This window comes from Mustela nigripes, chromosome 10, assembly GCF_022355385.1.
Source record: "Mustela nigripes isolate SB6536 chromosome 10, MUSNIG.SB6536, whole genome shotgun sequence".
Lineage (NCBI taxonomy): Eukaryota > Metazoa > Chordata > Mammalia > Carnivora > Mustelidae > Mustela > Mustela nigripes.
This window is the reverse complement of record NC_081566.1, coordinates 60,974,227-60,986,182: the sequence shown is the minus strand read 5'-3', so window position 1 is coordinate 60,986,182 and position 11,956 is coordinate 60,974,227. Positions and strand designations below refer to the sequence as shown.

The window sequence follows — 11,956 nt, the reverse complement described above, 5'->3', positions numbered from 1 at the left end:
AAATGAAATCTTGCCATTTGCAATGACGTGGTTGGAACTAGAGGGTACCATGCTTAGCTAAATAAATCAATTGGAGAAAGACAACTATCATATGATCTCCCTGATATGAGGAAGTGGAGATGCAACGTGGGGGGTTTCGGGGGTAGGAAAAAGATAAATGAAACAAGATGGGATCAGGAGGGAGACAAACCATAAGAGACTCTTAATCTCACAAAACAAACTGAGGGTTGCTGGGGGGAGGGGGATTGGAAGGGGGTGGTGGGGTTATGGACATTGGGGAGGGTATGTGCTATGGTGAGTGCTGTGAAGTGTATAAATCTGGCGATTCACAGACCTGTACCCATGGGGCTAAAAATACATTATATGTTTATAAAAAAATTTTTTTTTAATTTTTTAAAAATTGCAGAATAGCCCCACGTCGAAATCTCTCTCAAATAAATGAAACCTTTTATTTATTTGTTTATTTATTTATTTATAAGATTTTATTTATTTATCTGACAGAGACTGACACAGCAAGAGAGGGAACACAAGCAGGGGGAGTGGGAGAGGGAGAAGCAGGCTTTCTGCTGAGCAGAGAGCCCAATGCAGGGCTGGATTCCAGGACCCTGAGATCATGACCTGAGCTGAAGCAGATGCTTAATGACTGAGCCACCTGGGTGTCCCAAAATCTTTTTTTTTTTTTCTTTAGATAAATAAAATCTTAAGGAAAAAAAAAAGTAACTGTTTTAGGTAAAAATGGGCAATTTACAAAGGTTGCTAACACATTTGATCAACTGACTGGACAGACATGGCCAGAGAGAGCTTCTTGGAAGCCCAATATGCCTAATACTTTCTGGTGTTGCTGAAAAAGGCAAGCCATATGTTTAAGTGCATTTTAAAAACGTGTTTAAGGGGCACCTGGGTGGCTCAGTGGGTTAAAGCCGCTGCCTTCGGCTCAGGTCATGATCTCAGGGTCTTGGGATCGAGCTCCACAACGGGCTCTCTGCTCAGCGTGGAGCCTGCTTCCCTTCTTCTCTCTCTGCCTACTTGTGATCTCTCTCTGTCAAATAAATAAAATCTTTAAAAAAAACAAACAAATGTGTTTAAGTGTCTTTTGAGCAAGGATCAAGCCTGTGAAGGTTCATCTTTAAGAATGAAAGCCCAAGATCAGGGAAGCAGGAATTGAACAAGCCAACACCAGAGAAGGGCTTCCTGGGTTTAGTTCAACATTTTCCAAACTATTCTTGGAGCTCCCGGATGCCGCATGGTATCAGGAGCAGCTTCGGGGAGCAGGGTAGGATGACAACATCGTGTGTTGAATAAGCTGGAGGCACTGCAGGCTTTCTTCTGGGTTCCTCGGAGCAGTCTTGTGCAGAAGACAAAGATCTGGACGGAGAGCAGAGCTGGTCTCTGCAGACCCTTCACCCAGACTCACCTGTCGTTAGCGTTTGGCTGCATGATTTACCTCTTGCTTGTCTCCATTTATAACTGTAGATAAACGTAACCTATTTTCTGAACAATCTGAAAGTTGCAAGTATGATGACATTCGACCCCGAGGGACTCCAGAATGCTTTTTCTGCGAATAGACAAATAGACATTGCTGTCTGTAACCGCGATCCTTAGCACACCCTCGAAATTTGGTGTTGATACGGAAGTTCCCAGTGTACTGCCCATATCCAGTTTTTCTCCACTGTCTCAATGTCTTTCATAACCTTTCCCCCGTCCCCCACCTAGGACCCAGTCAATACTCTTTGGTATTTAAGGTCTATTTTTTTAAAGATTTTATTTACCGTTTTGAGAGAGAGAGAGTGCGCACTAGCGGGCGGGTGAGGGAGGAGCAGTGGGGGAGGGACAAGCAGACGCCACGCCGAGTGCTGAGCCTGATGTGGGGCTTGATCTCATGACCCTGAGGTTGCGACCTGAGCTGAAACCAAGTGTCGGATGCCCAATCGACTGAGCCACCAGGTGTCCCTACAATGTATGTTTAAAATTTGTGGGATGTTCATGTTCTGCAGAGCACTTTGAGGAAAACTGGTTTGGATTGTATAACTAAATTTGTCCCAAGTCTTGCAATTTAATAAATGCTAACACTTCTTTAAAAGTGTTTCCGGGCACCTGGGTGGCTCAGTGGGTTAAAGCCTCTGCCTTCGGCTCGGGTCATGATCCCAGAGTCCTGGAATCGAGCCCCGCATCGGGCTCTCTGCTCAGCGGGGAGCCTGCTTCCCTTCCTCTCTCTGCCTCTCTCTGCCTACTTGTGATCTCTCTCTCTGTCAAATAAATAAATAAAATCTTTAAAAAAAAAAAAAAGTCTGTTTGCTTAGGGGAAATAATACTGAGTGGAATGTATGTGTCGTTGTTTGTGTTCCTCGGTTACATTGGAAGAAGAAAGCAGAATTATGGTTACTGAGTACCTGAACATGCCTGACAAAATAATAAATATACAGAACATTAACCAACTCTCTCCAAGACTGTACCTCAAAAATTTAATGTTAATTGCTAATGATGTATAGACCCATGATAGATTTAAGATTCTGTTCTAATTATATTTTTTAAGTTCCATGCTCAAAGAAAATTTCGAAAAAAATAGAGTATGTCTTCTTCCTGTCTTTTTTTTTTTTTAATATTTCATTTGTTTATTTATTTGTCAGAGAGCGAGAGCATGCACAAGTAGGCAGAGTGGCAGGCAGAGGCAGAGAGAGAAGCAGGCTCCCCACTGAGCAAGGAGTCCAATGCGGGACTCAATCCCAGGACACAGGATCATGACCTGAGCCGAAGGCAGTGGCTCAACCCATTGAGTGACTCAGGCGTTCCTCCTTCCTGTCTTCTTTCTTTTCAAGATTTTTTTTTTCAATTTTTAAGTAATCTCTACACCTAATGTGGGGCTTGAACTCACAACTCTGAGATGAAGAGTTGCAGGCTCCACCAACTGAGCCAGCCAGGTGCCCCCTTCCCGTCTGTTTACTGTGTCACTACATATGGATCTGGGGGCAGAGGAATGGCATGTGTTTTAGGGCCCAAAATTTCCAAAAAATATTCCAATTGGAATGTGTGACTCTTAAGAGGAAAAGGAAGGAGCAGTAGGATCCAAAGAACCATCATAATTGACAAATGTCCTAGTGATCACTTAACAAAAAAATAAACTTTTTATTGCACAAAGTTATGTGACAAATAATACTTAACACATGTTTGGAAATCGTCCCAGACAGAAATCCCAGGGCCATCGCTGATTTATGAGGTGCGGTCAAGTTTTTGACTCACTGAGGCGTTCTGGTCCCATTTGTAGTTGAACTAAGAAATCTTTCCCAGTTTCTTCAGCAAAGTCAGTTGTGTTACATCCTGAATGTCTGCATTCTGTGTAGGGGGTGATGGGGTCATCGAAGTTGTCCAAGTTTGTTGATTTTTCCTGGACGGAAATGGAAGGCCTGAGCAGGGGTATTCTTCTGGGATAATACTTTTTTGTGAAATTCCGTGTGGAGGTTTCTCTCTAATAATGTCTGTCATTACTCATTACTTCTAGTATTATTAGATTAATTATAATGTTAATAGACCTTAATTATACTTAATAATTCTAAGAGTTATGAAAAGTTCTGTTTTTAGCCACAACACCCAAAGGATTATTTCTATTCCCTCAGAAATAACAAGGCTTTAACTTTCCTCTACAGTCACTTTAGTGTCTAGATAGTTTATATATATTTTTTTCTTCTTTTAAAAGATTTTGTTTATTTATTTGACAGAGAGAGACAAGGGAGAGAGGGAACAAAAGCAGGGGGAGTGGGAGAGGGAGAAGCAGGCTTCCCGCTAAGCAGGGAGCCCCATGCGGGGCTGGATCCCAGGATCCCAGGATCACGACCTGAGCTGAAGGCAGACACTTAACCAACTGACCCACCCAGGGGTGCTAGATAACTTATATTTTTTATCTCTTTCCTCATGATCTATCTAGATGACCACAGCCATTCTTATTCAGCCTCAACTTTTATGCCAAACACAAGCAGATATTTATTTCATCCCAACCACTCATCCTCTTTTTTTTTTTTTTTGTGCACCAAACTCACATGTCAAACATCTTATTAGATGAGTCCATTTGAATGTCCCATGGATACCGAGAATCTCCCTGTGTCCCCAACCCAATGTGGCTGTCTTTATGCCTATATTGCAAATAGCAAAGCAGTACTAGCGGAGCTGAACAGAACAAAACCCAGAAGCATTTTTATAAGGCCAAAGTTGAGTTGATGGCGTCCAAGAGTGCAGCGCTGCCCAGTGTCACACAGGTAGGACGCAGGAACTGGGAAGGTGCCAGTGCTTTCCCTGACTGATTTCTTCCTGTCTGCTCTGAGGAGGTGCCTGCTTTATTCTCCTTCTCCTCCTCCTCCTGCTGGTACTAGAACTATGACAGTCTTCCCTCTGCTTCTCCAGCCACTGATGGGATGTGACTGCCCATACTCAGTTAAAATTCCAGCCACATTTAACAATGCTGGCTTTCGGTAAGCCCAGTCACAGATGACCAGAAGACAGTGTGTTAAGTGGCACAGGGTTCTAGATCAGTAAGATATGATCAAATATTGAACTACACTCTGCAAAGACTGTTGTGGACACTTCCTTCGGAGAGGGGCCAGTGCTTACAGAACGGCCAGTTGCTCATAAGCTAAGGAGATCTCTAACCGTATTCTGTCTCCCGGGAATAGCGCATCCCCCTATTGACCTGCATCAGAAACGCCGGAGACCTCTAGGTCTTCTCCCTCACCCTCAACACGCAGTCAGTTAAGTCCTGCCCCTCTAACACCTTTAGTATCTCTTACATTTTGTCATTGAACTTCATACCCATTGTCAGTAGCATTTTGGGACCCTCATAGTCTCTTGTGGAATCTATTACAGCGATCTTCCTGCCTTCATGCTCCATCATCCTAACAGAGGTAAAAACCCTGTTCTGATCAGATTCCCCCAACTCTTGAAGCCCTTCAATGGCTCCCCAGATTAAGGCAGCGGTTCCTAAACTTTCTTGATCAAAAACGGGGATTCTGATTAAAAATACACATTCCCAGGTTGCTCCTTCTGGACCGGTACATCTGTGGTAGAGCCCAGTCACTGGTGTTTTTAACAGGCATTCCAGTTACTTCCCATGTTTGCCCAACTCTTCTCCGCTCCCCAGCTCTCCCCCGGGTGTTAGGGCCAGCGTTATGGTGTCCGCCCAGAGCGCACCCTCCAATTCTGTGCATCACCGCTTGGCCAACAACTGCTCATCCTTCCAGAATCAGCCTGTGTTCCACTGTCTTTGTCAACATGGGCTGAGTCAACTTCTCCACCCTTCATGCCCCGATGATTCTTGGGCTCACCACCCTTAGCATTTCTTCACACTAAATAACCTTCCTCGGTTTTTTCCCATTCTAAGAGCGGTGACTCTGTCTTGTTTATCTTATAGCTAAAAGGACATGTTCTCATAGGAATGCTATGATTATTTCTGCCAGAGCATGAGGGAGTGTAAAAAAAAAAAAAATCACCCCTTTCTTCTGAGCCAACTTATCAATATGAAGTCATCAGGCCAATGGAGCTCAAATAGTCGCTGTCGGCTGACAGCTGGAGAACATAGTTTAGGTGCACAGCTCCCACAAGCTTCCTAATGTTGCACCAGACCCTTGGACAGACTTAACAGGCAGTGGCAGCCTCCTCCTGCGGGTGCAGAGCACCGACCTTACCAAATGGCTGGTGTCTGCAGAAACCAGAGCTGTGCATGCCTGGTCCTTGCGCCCAGACGGACCCGTCAGCTTGCTCCCGTTCCTCTGGAAATGAGTGAGGGGGGAGCAACAGCAAGACGGGATGAAGGGGGCTCCTTCTGCACAGAATATCAGGAGCCAGGAGCGGGGACTAAGCATTCCCCCTCGACCCCTCCAATCAGAGATGGCTCCCGGCTTGTCGAACACTCTCTTATCATTGCAGCATTTCCCTCAAGGACCTCAGCATCTGACTTGCAGATTGAAGCCAAGGAAGAGAACTTGGAGATTGGTGCTTTGGTGCTAGATAACTTTTTTTTTCTTTTTTGAGAGAGAGCAAGAGAGTGCACGCACACTTGAGAAGTGGGGGGGGGGGGCAGAGGGGGAGGGAGAGGGGGAGAGGGAATCTTCAGCAGGCTGCACGCCTAGCACGGAGCCCGACTCGGGGCTCAATCCCTCAGATCATGACCAGAGCCGAGACCAAGAGTTAAATGCTCAACCGACTGAGCCCCCCATGTGCACCATTGTTTTTATTCTTTTCATTAAGTTCTCAAGTCTGTCAAAGAATGATTAATATAAAATCTCTCTCTATATATTTTTAAGGGGCACCTGGGTGGCTCAGTGATTTAAGCCTCTGCCTTCAGCTCGGGTCATGATTTCAGGATCCTGGGATGGAGCCCCACATCGGGCTCTCTGCTCAGCAGGGAGCCTGCTCCCCTTCTGCCCCGCTCCACGCCTGCCTCTCTGCCTGCTTGTGATCTCTCTCTCTCTCTCTGTCAAATAAATAAAAATAAAATCTTTAAAAATATATATATAGGGCGCCTGGGTGGCTCAGTGGGTTAGGCCGCTGCCTTCGGCTCAGGTCATGGTCTCAGGGTCCTGGGATCGAGTCCCGCATCGGGCTCTCTGCTCAGCGGGGAGCCTGCTTCCTCCTCCCTCTCTCTCTCTGTCTGCCTCTCCATCTACTTGTGATTTCTCTCTGTCAAATAAATAAATAAAATCTTAAAAAATATATATATATATATTTTAAATTTTTATTTATTTATTTGAAGGGAGTGGACATGGGGAGGGGCAGAGGGAGATAATCCCAAGCAGAGTCCGAAATCAAGAGTCAGATGCTCAAGCAGTTGAGCTACCCAAGTGCCTCTAAATTGTACATTTTTTCTCTTTGATATTTTGGGCAAAAATAAATATTGCAGCCATCAAATTTTTACTTCATATAAAAATTAATATATATTAAAGTTAACCTCATTAATACAATTTCACTGTCAGGTTTAAGTATGGATGTGGACAAGATTTTGGTTTGGAATCTTAATAATACCTTTTCCTTCCAAGATAATGAGCCCTTCATTTGCTTATAGCTTACAGCTGTGTGAGTAGGTGAAAGAGAATTATTACTTTAGGAGGAGAAACTCAGTAAGTTGGCGGATGACTAATTTACAAAGGATATTTTACTGTTGGTGCCGGTGTGGGCCTGTGGGGGCCAGTTGTTTCCGAAGTTGGTTAATATGTCAGCAGTGAAATGCCGTGGCCTCCGTTAGTCCATCCCAGTGTGGCCAGAATTTCAAACCTTAAGTCTCTCTTTAGTTCTACTTTTCACAATTGCCTTTAATGAAACAGTAATTTCCTGTGTGTAACCCACGTCCACACGCTCTACATAGATAGACAACCTTTCTTGGGTAAAAGTCACATTTACTCATTACTCATGATATTTCTTTGGAGTTCCAGGAACATGATCTGGGACATTAATTTTTCAGTTTTCAAGGGAAAACAAGAAGTGAGTAATGACAGACATGAATTGGATCCAACTGTGACGGGTCTCAACCTTCTGGTTGTCTGGGTTCCCAGGCTTCTCACTGTTCTCACACCCCTCCATGCTCAGCCCTTCCAGAGTTCCTTAGCAACTTGAAACCACAGCCTTTTGTTGGAAAAATAAAGTTCTCTCTAAAGGGTAAGCCCAGTGACTATTAGCTCTGTCAGAACAATCTGACGGCCGCTCAAAGACCCTCTGTAGCAGAGAGCAGGTTTCCCTGGTCGCGTCGAGTTAGCAGCCTGGCCCCAAGTCCGGCCTGAGCCCGAGGGACAGCATAAGCCTCCGCTTTCTAGCCAGGGAACGTGTATCCTATATGAAAATTCCATTTCGTGTTTGGACATTTCCTATCTAAAATCACCTCTGAATTTATTATTATTTTTTTAAATTGTATTTATTTGAGAGAGAGAGCACGAGAGAGAGAATGAACGGGAGAGGATGCCCGAGCAGGGGGAGCCGCAGGCAGAGGGAGAGAAGCAGGCTCCCTGCTGAGCAAGGAGCCGGTGCGGGACTTGATCTCACGATGCTAGGATCATCGCCATTGAATTTAAAAGGTATATATTCTAGATGGGATCATTAAGATCCTAGGTAGAAGCCCTGAACAGATAGTTTTGAAAGAGCTTTTCAGTGGCCATCGCAGGTTGTGAAAGTGTCAACAGTCTTTTAAGCTGCCCTTTACAGCTCTCCTTAGAATTCGTCTTTTCTCTGGGGAAGCAGTTTAATGGGCCTTTGGGCTGTGTAGAGATACTCACCGATTAGAGTGTGGAAGTAAGGAGCTGAATGTCTCCGTGGACTCAAGAATGTGTTCCTTAGGTAGACAGCGTCAGGCGGTCACCTGGCTTTCTGCCTTTGGGCTGATTTTATTGGGATAATAAAAATATGTTACTTCCGGTGGTTAAAAAGCCTCAGTACAGTTGGGCTGCATATTGGGTCCCTCTGATATAGTGTTTAACCCTGGCATAGTCCCCACGTGCTCTTAGCCTTCTCCCTTCCCTGGGATGGACTCCGGAGCAGAACCTCCCCAGAGTCCACGCACTGAGCAACCTAGGGCTTCACATGCACCTTCTCCCCGCTCCCGCAGCCACTCTTCTCCTCGAGGCCCGCCTTCAGAGTCTCTCAGCTGAGTGCCCACTAGGCTCCTGTTCTCTGGGGAAATCCCGTCCCACCTCCTGGAGGAGGAACTTTTTCTTCTCGGTCCTGTCCTCAGCATTTAAGGAGAACCCCTCAGGCTTGGGCCAGATGCAAGCGATGGCCCTCTAGCACTCAGTCAGGGTCCGCTCCTGGGGAAGAGGAACCAGCTCTCCTTTCTGGGGTGTGGGTGGCGGGGAGGCAGGGATGTTTGTTTTCTATTCAGCTTCCCCTCCTGGTGAGAGCAGCCAACGATTTCCCGCTGACCTCACCTAGAGGATGAGCGCCATACTAACGAACCAAGAGCAGCCCACCCTCTTTGGCTTGGGAACCTTATGTCTAAAGTGAGAAAACTGAGCCAGACCTTCAAGATTGCTGATCCAGCTGCTTCTTCTGAATAACCCACCTTGGTTCTTGAAGCATTTGCTTTTTCCTGCGCCTGGTTGTAAATTACTTTTTGTTTCCTAAAAAGAAAGGGAAGCACCAGCTCAGATTGAAATTCTTTTCTTCTCTAGGCCACGCTTTCTCCTGATGGTGTCAACAATAGTTCTTAAGAGCAAAGCAGCTCAATTCATATTTATAGTAAAAAAATTTCTTAGAGGCTAAAACATGTATTGACAATGACAATACATTTTAGGTATAGAGAATAATGCACTTTGTTGGAGCTAAACGTTTGGTTTGTCCTGAGAGAGTGGAATCTTTGCTTCGACTTTGTGTCACCAAAATGGATGTTGTAGAGCTCAAGGGCGGCGTGGCAGCTGGGATGAGAACAGTATTTTACAAGCCTCAGAATCTTCGAAGAAGGCCATGATCTTTTCTTCTTCTTCTTTTTTTTTTTTTTAAGATTTTATTTATTTGACACAGAGAGAGAGAGATCGCAAGTAGGCAGGTGGTGGGGGGGGTCGGGAGGGGGAAGCAGGCTCCCTGCTGAGCAGAGAGCTGGATGTGGGGCATGATCCCAGGATCGTGAGATCATGACCTGAGCTGAAGGCAGAGGCCCAACCCACTGAGCTACCCAGGCGCCCCGATCTTTTCATTTTTAAAATTTTATTCTAATTCCAGCTAACATACAGTGTAATATTAGCCTCAGGTATACAATATAGTGACTCAGCACTTTCCCACATCACTGGTGCTCATCACAAGTGCATTTCTTCATCCCCATCGCCTGTTCTACCCCTCTCCATTCTCTCTAGGTAAGAGTTTGTTTCTTGGTTTGTGTCTTTTACCCCTTTGCTTGTCTGTTTTGTTTCTTAAATTCCACATATGAGTGAAATCGTGTGGTATTTGTCTTTCTCTTACATATTTTGCTTAGCATTATACTCTCTAGCTCCATCCATGTCATTACCAATAGCAAATATCATTCTTTTTGACGGCTGAGTAATAGTCCATTGTGTATACACATCACATCTTCTTTATCCATTCATCAAGTGGTGGACAGTTGAACCGCTTCCATATCTTGGCTATTGTAAATAATGCTGCTATAAGTATAGGGGTGTATGTATCCTTTTGAGTTAGTGCTCTTATATTCTTTGGGTAAATACCCAGTAATGAGATTGCTGGATCTTAGAGCAGTTTTCTTTTTTAACATTTTGAGGAACCTCCATACTGTTTTCCAGAGTGGCTGCACTGGTTTGCATCCCCGCCAACAGTGCACGAGGGTTCCCTTCATCCTCGCCAATCCTTGTTGTTTCTTGTGTTTTTGATCTTAGCCATTCTGCCTTGTGTAAGGTGGTATCTCATTGTAGATTTGCTTTGTATTTCCCGGATGCTGAGTGATGTTGAGTATTTTTTCATGTGTCTGTTGGCCAGTAGTATGTCTTCTTTGAAGAAATGTCTGTTCATGTCTTCTGCCCATCTTTAATCAGATTATTTGTTTTTTGGGTGCTGAGTTTTATAAGTTCCTTGTATACTTTGGATGCTAACCCTTTATTGGCTATGTCATTTGCCAATACCTTCTCTGTTCAGTAGGCTATCTTTTAGTTTTGTTCATTGTTTTCTTTCCATTTACAATTGCACCAAAAATAATTAGATAGCTAGGAACAAGCCTAACCAAAGAGGTGAAAGGCCTGTACTCTGAAAACTGCAAAACATTGACCAAAGAAATTAGAGGACACAAGGAAATGGAAAGACATTCCATGTTCTTGGCTTGGAAGAACAAACATTGTTAAAACATCTACACTACCCAAAGCAATCTACACATTTAATATATATCAAAATCCCAATGGCATTTTTGCTTGAGCAAACAATTGCAATAATTGTATGGAACCACCGAAGACCCCCAACAGCCAAAGCAATCTTGAAAAAGAAGAGCAAAGCTGGAGACATCACAGTTCCAGACTTCAAGTCATATTACAAAGCTATAGAAATCAAAACATCAAGGTACTGGCATAAAAATATAGATACATAGATCAGTGGAACAGAAAAGAGCCCAGAAATAAACCCATGATTATATGGTCAATTACTCTTCAACAGAGGAGGCAAATATATGCAATGGGGAAAAGGCCATCTCTTCAAGGAATGGTGTTGGGGAAAACTGGACAGCTATGTGCAAAGGGATGAAGCGGGACCACTTTCTTACACCACACACAACAATGAATTACAAAATGGATGAAAGACCCGTGACTCCTGAAACCGTGAAACTCCTGGAAGAGAACACAGGATGTAAGTTCTTTGACACTGGCTGTGGCAACTTTTTTCTAGATACATCTCCTAAGGAGGGGGCAGTGATCTTGCAGGGAGAGGAGTAGGAAATTTATTTCTCACCTTCTACAGCTAATCTCACAGCAACATGGACACACACACACTTGGGGGTGGGGAGGCCAAGGGAAGTAGACTACAGTATTAGTACGTCTTTCTCTAGGTGGCATTATAAGATACTTCTGGAAAAGGGAATCTTTTCTGTATTTGTCAAATTTTCGAAAACAAGTACATGTTGCATTTATCGTCATAAAAAGCATTAAATCATTATTTTTAGAGAGAAATCATATATGCGAGAATGTATGCGGTCAGTAACCTTGTATGTGCTCAGTAAATTTGAGTCCCCTATTATCTCTGATAAAAAAGGAACCGGCTACACTTCCAGCAGGAAAGATTAAGTAACGATGAGACCATCTAAGGCAATAAGCTTCTTTGATAAGATAGGACCATCACTACTGCTGCCCCAAGCTGCCAAAATTATAAATCAAGGACTGTTCTAAGATTCAACCCTTGGAGAGTCTGTTCTATATAAATCTGAGAGCAGCCCTTCTGGAAGCAAATCCTCTCCCTCAGAAAACAACTATAAAACTGGGCAAAAATGTTGAAAAAACAATGATTTCAAGGGCTCTGTTAAAAG

The 11,956-nt window shown here is 44.1% G+C and overlaps 1 protein-coding gene across 1 annotated transcript in view; it reads left to right on the top strand.

The window, feature by feature from the left end:
* UHMK1 (U2AF homology motif kinase 1) overlaps nt 1–11,956 on the top strand; it is a 52,682-nt gene that overhangs the window by 28,836 nt on the left and 11,890 nt on the right. The window lies entirely within an intron of this gene.